Here is a 12359-nt window from a genome sequence, read left to right on the forward strand (position 1 = left end):
ATAGACGTGTTCGCAGGCGCTTTGGTCAAGTAGCATACGTGAGGCCACAAGATGTAGCCTATGACAGCTCAGAGAATGATCATGCAGACCACATTCCCAACGAGGCAATGTTGAGCCTGAGATCGATGAAATGATCAAGATGATGATGGATCCAGAAAAGCTTATCTATGATGATGTGAAAAGTGAAGCCGATACGCCATTGTATGATGGAGCACGTGTGTCTAGATTGAAGGCGCTTCTGGTTCTTCTCAATATGCAATCAAAGTTTGGATGGAGTGACACTAGCATCACAACGCTTTTCAGGTGATCTATTACAATGTGTTTACTTCAATAAAAAACTATGTATGTGTAATGATTGGATCATTAGGAAAAGTTTGGACTCAAAAATGGGCCTTGTAAGAATTGTTGATGTGGCATAGCTTTCAAAAAGTGGGGATCGGTAGATTTTTTGCAAATAAGATCCAAACTTTTCGGAGGTTGGATATTTAGAATCTACTCTTCAAATGCTATCTATTGATATATAGCATGCATGTATCGGACATTGCCTTCATGTAGATCTAGAAAAAGGTGATTTTAGATTACCGTAATGGTAACAAAACCTGGCTGATTGAAAAAAAATGGCATAACTTTCATAGAAGTCATCCAAACTTTTTGGACCTTGGCTCTTTAGAATCCATTTTTCAAGAACTTTCCAATGATAGGTCATATCATGGGGTTCTAAGAAATATTTAGAGGGGTCTACCGGGTTGCGTTCTTTTGTACAACTTTGATGATGTGTCACTCTTAAAAGGCCCAAAAATGAGTTCAAAATTTTCCTAATGGGATTACTTACACAAATGTACCGCATTTTTTTCGCTGTGTAGATTTCTCAAAGAGCACATATTGCCAGCTGATAATGTGATGCCAGATTCTAGAGAGGAAGCAAGAAAGATCTTGTGAAACTTGGGGATGGATTACAATTCGATTCACACTTGTCCTAACGACTGCATTCTTTTCAGAGGGGAATACATAGACATGGAGAAGTGTCCAAAATATGATTCCGAGAGATATCGAGTAGATCTCCATGGACAAAAAATTCCACAAAAGGTTTTGCGACATTTTCCTCTGCTTCCTCGCATCAAGCATTTCTTCAAATGTAAGTCCATGGCCACCCTAGCATCATGGCATGAGGAGAATAGATCTTTGGATGGTGTGCTACGGATTCCTGCAAATTGCACAGCCTGGAAACATATAGACAATACATGGCCGAATTTTTCTAGGGAAGCTCAAAATTTGCGCATAGGCTTGGCTATGGATGGCGTAAATCCATTTGGCCAGAGATCAACATCTTACAGTGTATGGCCCGTTGTCATCATCAACTACAACATTCCCCCATGGTTGATTACCAAGAAGGGGCACCTGTTTCTAAGCTTGATTGTACCGGGGCGGTATAAAGTGAAGAATATGTATGTGTATCTTCGTCCACTATTGGAAGAGCTACAACAATTTTGGATTGGTATCGAAGTGGTGGACTCTGAGCCGACACACCGGTCGATGGAATGATTCGATCAAAGGAATTCTAATGTGGACCATGCATGACTATCCCGGACTAAGAGAATCCTCAGGTGATTTACACTCAAACTCAAACACTATAAATCTTGGTTTTTCTCAAGCTTATCTATTTTCATGTGTATACATGCAGGGCTTTAAACAAGCGGATACAGAGCATGTGTCACATGTGGATCCAGACTTAATGCACGTTGGGTGTGTTGGGATTTAGGCCAACTGGCCGGACATCCCTCTTACTACTAACCCATCTACTAACATAACTCTGACTCGTTTTGGCTACTTACATGTCTTGTCTTAATGTTGACTTTTCTCTTTGTGAGCACTGTATCTATGGAAAACAGACTAGGTACGTGCACTTACCATTGTCTCAAAACCGAACTGAACCTCTAGATTTAGTGCATAGTGATGTTTGTGGTCCTATGTCAACCAAATATCTAGGGGGGGGCAGCTATTTTGTGACATTCATAGATGACTCTACTCGAAAGGTGTGGGCATATCCTTTGAAACATAAGGATCAAGTTCTTCCTGTGTTCGAGAAATTTTTAGCTCTCATTGAGAATCAGTCTGGCAAGAAACTCAAGAGGTTGTGGACTGACAACGGTGGAGAGTATGTCTCCAAGGAGTTTGACAATTTTTGTGTTAAAAGGGGGATTAAAAGGCAGTTTACTGCACCATACACACCAACTCAAAATGGAGTTGCTAAGTGCATGAATCGTACGATTCAGGAAAGATTCACAGCCATGCTTTCCAGAGCAAATCTCACACAAGGATTTTGGGCAGAAGCCGTCTTGACTACAGTGCACATTATCAATCGTTCGCCTAGTACGCCATTGAATTATGAGATTCCAAAAAAGTTATGGTCTAAATGTAAGCCCCACTATGACCATCTATGTGTTTTTGGTTGTGAAGCTTATGCTCACGTGCCTAAACAACTTCGACAGAAGTTAGAGCCAAAGTCACACAAATGTATTTTCATTGGATATGGTGCAGATGGAGAGATGGGATGTTGTCTCTAGCACCCGAAATCTCGTCGAGTCATCCGTAGTTCAGATGTGATCTTCAATGAGTCGAATATGCATAAACAACCTATCAAGGAAATAGAAATTTGGAGAGTCACTTTTGAGGATGTTGCCTCAGAGATAGTGAAATCAACTCAACGGGTTAGTGATGTACCTTCCACTAGCAACACACTATAGGGAGAGGATAGCAATGGTCAAGGAGTAAGATGGTCTACTAGAGTCTCTCGTCCACCTGCGCGTTTCGAGCCAGGTCTTGATTACATCATGTTGATCGATTGTGGTGATTCAAGCTACTACCAAGAAGCCATGATGGAGGATGATGTGGTGAAGTGGGAGCGGGCTATGCAATCTGAGTATAGCTCAATTCTGGCTAATGACACTTGGGACTTGGTAGAACTACCAAATGATGCGAAAGCTTTACCTTGCAAATGGGTTTACAAGAAGAAATTTATCTCAGGTGATCCAAATCCAAAGTACAAGGCTAGACTTGTAGCAAAAGGGTTCAAACAGCAAAAGAGAGTCGATTTTGATGAAATCTTCTCACCTGTGGTCAAGATGACAACACTTAGAACCGTACTTGGTCTTGTAGCAATTGAGGACATGAAACTTTTCCAAATGGATGTGAAGACAGAATTTCTTCACGGGGATCTCGATGAGGATGTTTACATGCAACAGCTTGAAGGGTTTTGTTCAGGAGAATGCATCTCGTGAGGAGCTAGTATGTAAGCTCAAAAAGGCACTTTATGGCTTAAAGCAGGGTTCAAAGCAGTGGTATCATAAATTTGATGCATGTATGATGTCTCAAGGATATAAAAGGAGCGAAGAGGATCACCGCTTGTACACAAGAAAGCTAGATGATGGCTCGATGGTCATTCTAGTTTTGTATGTTGATGACATGCTTATAGCTGGGAAATCCATTGCGAAAATTGCCAACTTGAAGAAAACACTTAGCAATAATTTTGCAATGAAAGATTGGGGGGATGCTACATACTTTCTTGGCATGCGAATCAAAAGAGATCGCAAACGTCGTATTCTTGAGTTATCTCAGGAAACATACATTGAGAAAGTTTTGCAGTGTTTCAATATGCAGGGGGGGGAAGCATTGAGTACCCCAATGTAGGCATTCTTGAAACTCAGCAAGGAAGATGCACCCAAATCTGATGCTGAGCGAGCTGAAATGGCTAAGGTACCATATTCTTCGGCACTGGGCAGTCTCATGTATGCTATGGTGGACACAAGACCAGACATTGCTTTAGCAGTGGGAGTAGTGAGCCGATATATGGCAAATCCTGGCAGCAAGAATTGGAAATCATTGAATCACATTCTTAGGTACCTCAAAGGTACGGTCGGCAGGTGTTTACGCTTCGGGAATAGCGATGCATCCATCGTGGGTTATGCGGATGTAGCCTATGCAGGTTGTGTCTACAATAGGAGATCGACATCTGGCTATGTTTTCATATTTGCTGGAGCAACAGTATCTTGGAGGTCATGTCTTCAAGATTTTACATTGTCTTCCACTACTGAAGCAGAGTACATTGCATTGTCGGATGCAAGTAAAGAGGCTGTATAGTTATCTTACTTGGTCAAAAATCTTGGCATTGATGAGACTCCAATGCTATATTGTGATAGTTAGAGTGCTCTTGCATTGGCAAGGAATCCCGTATTTCACTCCAAATCGAAACACATTGAAGTCAGGTATCATCTCGTGAGAGATTCTTGGCCACAGAGCTCATTGATTTGGTCAAGGTACACAATGATGACAACCCAACAAATGCTTTGACAAAAGGCTTAGCTTTGGAGCGGTTTACACATTGCAGTGAGTTGATGGGTATAGGTTGAAGCCACTAGATTGCTTCACGATTGTACATACCAGGTCACTTGGGCTACGTTGGCCTTCAAGTGGGAGTTTGTTGGGATTCAGGCCAACTAACCGGACATCCCACTTACTACTAACCCATCTACTAACATAACGATTATACACTTATTCTTTAATACAATAGAATAAGGGAGTTGCAATCGGATAACATGTTTGTGCGCTCCACCCAAAGCAGGTCTCTCTCTCTCTGCTCTCGCACTTGCACTCGTACACGCTTCCCGCGGCACCTTCTCAGGGTTCCCTCATTGAAGAAGAAAATCTACAAATGTCATCAAGCGTATCTTCCAGAGAATCATGAGTTATGCGACGGCTTTTTGGAAAGAGAGCCATCGAGGATTTCTGCACACGCATGGTTAGAGCAGAAGGAGATGTGTGATGACGGTTTGCCCCTAGGGATAAAGAGACTCTCTCTATGGTACGAGTTACCATATTGGCCCAGACTCATGATCAATCACTTGCTCGATCCAATGCACATATTCAAGAATGTGGAAAATCTGTGGTGGGACCATCTGACCGGCAAGAAAGATACTTTGGGAGCCAGGGTTGACCTTAGAAATGGGGATCATATGGAGCAATATTGGCCGTAGACAGCACCTGATGGATTGATAAAACTCCATAAAGCACCATGGATTTTGACAGGAGCCCAAGAACGCAAAGTAAAAGAGACCGTTCGATCTGTGCGGACCCCCACTGGTGTAATGCATTTGCTCTGAACGTGTTTCACTAAAGAAGGGAAGCTTACCAATTTGAAGTCACACGACTGACATAAAATGTATCAGGTTTGTTTGAAGTGGAATATATCATAGTGGAGGTTGGGTAAAAAATTTGTGTGTGGACTTTAATATCATTGCTAGACGTGTTTTGTAGTTTATTTTACCAGTGGCCATTGAGGGATGTTTGTCTCTTGACGTCCGTAACACAATCCACCAACTTGCAAAGTTGGTGCAATGGATCTCACAAAAGGAGATCAATGTAGACTCCATACCATTCACCAAACTAAATGCTATGAAGTTTGTGTGCATGTTTGAGAAACACTTTCCTACTACCATGCTAACCATTCAGGTGCATCTTCTTGTTCACATAGTTGATTAGGTGGAAATATCTAGCACAGTACATTCCAGATGGATGTTCTTTTTAGAACGTTTCATGAAAACGCTCAAGGGATATGTGCGTCAGAAGGCACATCTAGAGGGTAGCGTGGCAGAAGCTTGACTGGTATCAGAGTCCCTAGTTTACATTGGAGAGTGGCTAGACGGATTTGATAAAGCCCAAGACATGCTATGGTGAACCATAGATGATGAGCGCGTATCTCGGATTGTCATGTGAAATCTTGGTGTTGAGAAGAAGATGACTGAAGATCTAGAGGCTAAAATCAACCGATTGTGCATGCTTCACAATCCAGTGATGCAAAAGTGGATGTCACAATACGAGGATGCAAAGCAAGTGAGACAAAGGGCACGAATCGAGTGGAGACGTCTGAGGGCTACCATGTTCCAATCACAACGGAATCAATGTGGAAGGAGATCAGAGAATATGCTCAGTCAGAAGCCACTGAGGTGGTGCTAGACGAGCATCAAGCTGCTACTCTCTATGGGATGCATGTAGAGGATCTACAAAATGAAACGGAGGATATCTGCCTAAACGGAGAGCTCTATATAGATATAGGGTGTTATACTGAGCTATGCAAGGATGAGAGAGAGACCTCTTAAAGCCATAAACATTATATTTAAACAATTTTTCTCCATTTTCTAATATATATTGTATTCACGTGGCTTTTTGTCCATTCCGTCTATATGCTATACTTGTGAAATTTAAATTGTGTTTAATCGTCATTGTGTCCACTCCAGGTATCCTTTAAGTATGTTTTCACAAGCAGGGACACTCCTCAGTGTGTCGTGAAAGTCTGATATGTCGATGCAGCACTGTGCTCCGAGTGTGATGGAGACTGAGGTTGCAATCGCAAAGGAGGTGATCCGTCTCTGCTCATAGATGATGCTCGTCCCTCCACTAGATCTAGTTGATCGGGTGAAAGAGACGCTAAGAAGAACTCTCTTAGCATAGTGCTTCTTAGCGTCTCTTTCACCCGATCAGAGACAGATCACCTCCTTCACAATTGCAGCCTCAATCTCCATCGCACTCGGAGCGTAGTGCTTTTACAAGAATATATGTAGAATGCACACGAGAGACAAATTCACAAGAACTTCACAAGAATCTCTCTACACAGGAATCCCCAGATGATCTTCACACTCGTCTAGGCACCAATGCTCTAATGGTGGTGGTGGCGGTTGCTGTGGGGATGCTGTCGTTCATGTCTCGACACCGCCTCGTGTTCAACGAGGCTCCTTACCTTCACCTTCTTTTCCCTCCCCCACACCAGGTCTTGCACGGCTATCAGCCGTTCCTAGCTACACACCACTAGCTACTCCTCCGGGAGTCACCCCAGTCGACACTCCTTGCTTCGGGGCCCAGACTTTAGTGGAGACACCTGACGTCTGTACCCCCATCGAGATGCCACTAGAGACCCCTGGTGAGACACCCAAGTTCATGCGTCACAGGCGAGAGTGCTTGCCGTACTCAGTCAAAATCAACGGTAGCATCATCATGGATGACGAAGGCAAGAAGGTTATCTGGCGCATGTGCGGTCTTTGCTCTCAGGTGTTTAGACACTACATACTAAACACTTGGAGTGAAGTGCCAAATGAATTAAAAGACAGAGTCATCAGCATACTGCATGACAAATTTCTCATGTCAAGTCGAGATGAGCGCTTCATTGAAGACCTGGTGAAGGTTCGAATACATGAATACTGCAAGCACAAGCGTTACGAAGTACAAAAAGCAACATAGCATGGGTGGAATAGACCAGATTGGCTGGCCAAAGAAGATTGGAAGAATGCAAAGTGAGCACAAACAAGAATCCTGACAAGTGGAAGCAACAAAAGGAGGCAGCCAAAGCACGAGTAGAGGCAGGGAGCTTGCACCACTTGGGGAGCGGCGGGTGGACATCATTTGAGGCCCATTTTGTAAGTGTTTTTGCATTGCTCTTTAGGTTTGGTAGTTATGTCTATTGGTACTTTTAAATTCTAACATAATGGATTCTTTGTATGTTTTGAATAGTGGTCGATGACAGGACGTGACCCCACACCGTACGAGCGCAAGTACGCAAGCAGAAAGGGCTTAAACGCCCTGATGGACATTCTGATTTCTCGCGGAGGCATGGTTAGTATTTCACTTTACTCTTTTACATTTGTTGTATTTTAATGATAAGCTAAGAAAATAGATTGTTTTGTAAATATATGTTTATACTTACAAAAGGTACGTCTTATTTTTTATTTTTTTGCAAAATTCGACAGATATGTCGCTTGGATGTGATGAGATGTTTGATTAGACGTCAGTCTAGCCGTAGCCAGATATCATTAGTTTCCTTTTGTCATAGCATATATAATGAGATGACGTGTATACGTCTTTTGGTAACTATTGGAAAACCATGTATTTTCTCAAGAATGAAAATTGTGTTGTAACTATTACATTTGCAAAGCTTAAAAATCAAGTGATTTTGCCTATTATGTGTATAATTGTCATTGATGTACTTTTGTCAATTTACTTTCGTCTAATTATTTTGTTAGTTTTGTATCTTTATTCTGCAAACAATACTATGCATGATGGAGTTATAGTTATATTGTCTTGTGGGTGACTACTTTGGGTCCATACCTTGCACTTTTTTTCAAAGGTGAACCTGGGCTTATCTTTAATTCATTTAGGTTTACTCTATTCTTGAAACATTCAATATGGTTGATGAATGCCCTACCACCCAAAAAATTTTACTCTCGGACGTTGCTATAAGAGTTTCTATATAAGGTTCTGCTACGTCGCTATAAGCGTCGCTACAGAAGGACTGTAACCGTCGCTATATAGCGATGCGTATAGCGACAATTATAGCAACGCTCATAGCGACGTAGGCTCATAGAGACGCTGTTAGCGATGGTCTTAGCGATGCCGGGGAGTATAAAAAACCAATGTATTTCCGTCGCTAAAAACGTCACAAGTGCACATAACCTCTTGTAGTGCAATTATAAAACCATGTTCTTCACTGAAAGAGGAAACCGTACTCACACTTATATGCTTGAGCCTATCCCCTTGTCGGTGATATGTACTATTGCATCCATTCGGCTTAGCTCCCATTTCCTTCGATGCGAGATAGGGCGTTGGGGCAATGGAGAAGAGTCAAATCGACTGTGCACATTATGCTCAGTGCAAGTTTGAGAGTCTGAGTACCACACACTACTAGAGTGCTCAAATTTTGGTCACATCCGAACTTGCTTCTCTCACATTTTCAGCCATTGCTTAGACCTACAATTTTTCCTCTCCGAGCCACAGTGTGGGACTCTCTCCATTGCAACTCTCATCACCACAATTTTGTAGCATCGAGAGTCACTCATCAGACATACACATACTACATCACATGTAACTTTGGTCCCGTAGATCATATTTGACCTCCGACAATGATAATAAAATCTCTCTCTCTCTCTCTCTCTTTCTCTCTCTCTCTCGCTCGTACACACACACACATGGATGTAACTTTTTGATCTCATAGGTCAATTTGGTCTTTTGAAGATGTTCATTTGACATATTATTTCATCTCTCTCTCTCTCTCTCTCTCTCTCTCTCTCTCTCTCTCTCTCTCTGATGGAGAGTCGTTAAACCCCTCTTTTCTCAATATTTAAAAAAACATGTTCTTACTCATCGTCATTCCAGTTGAAGCTTTGCCTAGTATTTCCGCCTCTATCGTGGTGGCACCACTTCCCTACAATGCACCACATCATCTCTCTCTCTCTCTCTCTCTCTCTCTCTCTCTCTCTCTCTCTCTCTCTCTCTCTCTCTCTCTCTCATAAGTCCTGTCCGTTTAATCATTTCCAGCTTGATACCTTGAAGATTTCTCGCTTTGCGAGTGGCCAACTTTTTGAGACTGCTACATACATCCTCAATACTAAAAGAAAAGGGCATACATGGGAATGAACCATAAAATGGCATCTTTTCAACATTTGGTTTCTCATAGAGTTTCCTACAACGTGTGTATATATCCATAAGAGTCAAATTGCAAAAGCTCTCAACCCGCTTGCCCCTTCAACTTTCTTGAAAATCTCCCACATGCACATGCATTTTCTTGGACTTGAAAAATTTGATGCTTGAATTCCCATGTTCTTCTCTTTTTTCAAAAAATTAATGCATTGTATGTATGCAAATGGCTTTGATAGTTGTCTTTTTTCCATAGTTGTATCTAGCTTTATCAAGAACTTTCGAGCATCTTGACATTCAAACCACCTTCGAAGTGATCTATTTTTGTTGATATCATGGACATGCTTTATGGCAAACCATTCTTCAGCACAAGTGATGGGATGAGTAATAGCGGGAGTGTGTTCCCTAATCACCAATGCATTAGGAAATTTTGGAGGTCATTTGGAGGGCCATATGAAGGAGAGATAAAATAGAGCGCGTCCAATGAGCAGGAGGGCTACGTTACGTAGGAAAATACGTGGAAAGATTCAAAAAATAGAAAAACATCCTAAAAACTTTCCACGTAACTTCTTTGCTTTTACGGAGCTGTTAGGTGCGTGTGTGGTCCCACTGCTGATATTCTCTTATGGTCAATAACGTACTGGAAGGTGACCATTAAGCCCGCACAAGATATTGGAATTCTAAAACACTTTCCCTCCATTAGAATGCTTTCAAAGTGAATCTCCCTGCACTAAAGCTTTTCTCTCAGAGCTATGGCTTCCACGTCTTCTTGCCCAAGAAGCTCTAGGTATTTATGGTCTCTCACACCAACTACCAACACCTCCACTTTGCCTAGAAGGCCAAGTAGTAGCATATCCTCAATTACAATATCAACTTCAATAAGTGCAGAGAACCAATGGGTTGGACAATGGATAAACAAAGGTTCATGGGTCCTCATGCAACCAAGAAGAGCCAAGAGGTCTAGTGCTATCAATGTTGACCGCTCAGCATGGAAGGCCAGAGTGTTGGATTTCAAAGTTGAAATTGGCAAAAGATCTGTAAAGGAATTTCTTGTTCAGCATGTGTTTACCCATCCAGATGTTGTGAGCGGGATGGAAACACACACAACGCCTCTATAACGACCCGACACACACTCTTGGAAAGATACACACACACACACACACACTATGGGGCACCACTCGGCTTACACAACACACCTGGCAGAGACAGGGAACACACCTATGGAGTGAGAGGAGAGAGACTACCCATTTACCCACTCCACACAGAGACACACACACACACACACACACACAAACCCAAAGAAACTTAGCTCAAAAGAGGAGCACTTCTGATTTTTAGATACAATAGAGCTTGGGCCAACACCAATGGGGCAGATAGCTCACACAATATGGGTAAAAGATACCAGATACAATCACAAATTGGAGTAGAAGCTTCGCTCACAGGAGAAACTTACACAGCCAAAATAGCAGAAAAAGAGTGAGGAATTTCGCAAAATGGACAACGCCATCGCGTCCGGAACGGCCCAAAACCCTAGTCTACAATGTCAAAGTGCTCAAATCCGACCTCTGATGAGCAGTTTACGGCCAAAACAAGCTCAAAAAACCCCAAAAACACACCTGCGGCTGTTCCTCCTCTCTTCTCCACATTTTTTCTGGTCTTCTCTCTGTTTTTTCAGTTTCCACAGTTAGCTTTATTACTTGGGCACCCTTGGCCTTTTAGTGGACCTCAAACGGACCCCGAACAGGCCAAAAATTGACCTCGCAGTGCATAGTTGTCACCTTTTTGCATCATCCGCACACCTGGCACTCAGCTTTTTCCAATAATGCATCCCGCCACCACGTGAAGTGGACCCAAAATATGGTCCTCATGATGACCTTTTTGCATAATTATCACAAGGAAACACCCACGTTGTGTCCGTACTCAATATCCACGTGCAAGTATTGACCCCATTCGGCCTCCTGACGCCACTAAATGCCATCTGACGCACCTGCTTACCTCATGTGGTCGGCCTGCCGATAGCTTCCTCAAGAAGTTTTACGCACTAAAAAATCCTCATTATTGTAGAAAAAATACACTGGTACTGGTAATAGTGAAAATTGATGCACTATGTACATGTTGTCCTACCTGTACACATGTGGGCCCCACATAACCACCTGGCTCTGGAAAATAGGCAATCGTTTATTCGATGCACCATGCATGGGTATGTACATATGCGCAATCCCTTGCTCCAAAAAATTCCTGACATAATTTGCCCATCCCCTAGCCTGCTAGAGCATTCATGCTTAGCAGAGCATCACTAGTAGATGCTCATTCCACCTGGATCAAAAGGCCAAAGACATATCGCCTTATTCACAAGAATCATCATAACACCACACCTACATTTGTCAACAATCAACCAAAATGCACCATAGGCATATCCAACTAACACATCCGCCCTGTCTGGAGTTCCAAAAGCATAAATATTGCATGTCACGTTCAACCCAACCGATAGAGACAACTCAAGTGACTCATCACCTGGCATCTTGGCTTCACCAGCCATAGCAACAACCTGTAAATCATGCACCCAAGTAGCTAAAAGCATTGTGTGAAGGTAAAGTTGTTGATATCCAAAGCACAAAAGTATCCCCGCAGCACATATATCCCTAGCATAGGCATCCACATAGCTGAGATTGGACTCATATATGCCAAACCCCTTCTCATCATCATAAGCATACTCATCATCACACATAAATTTATCCACATCATAATCATGGCTAGCACCACTATCCATAGCTTCTAGCATGGGTTCATCAGTCTCCAAGATTACAGATCCCTGCTCTAAACCACAATCATGCTCATAAATCGGTTCAATCACTGCACATACATCAAAATATGGCTTCAAAACAGGCTCCACATCCAACAAA

The sequence above is a fragment of the Adiantum capillus-veneris genome, chromosome 20 (assembly GCF_014529385.1).
Source record: "Adiantum capillus-veneris isolate H3 chromosome 20, ASM1452938v2, whole genome shotgun sequence".
Taxonomy (NCBI): Eukaryota; Viridiplantae; Streptophyta; class Polypodiopsida; order Polypodiales; family Pteridaceae; genus Adiantum; species Adiantum capillus-veneris.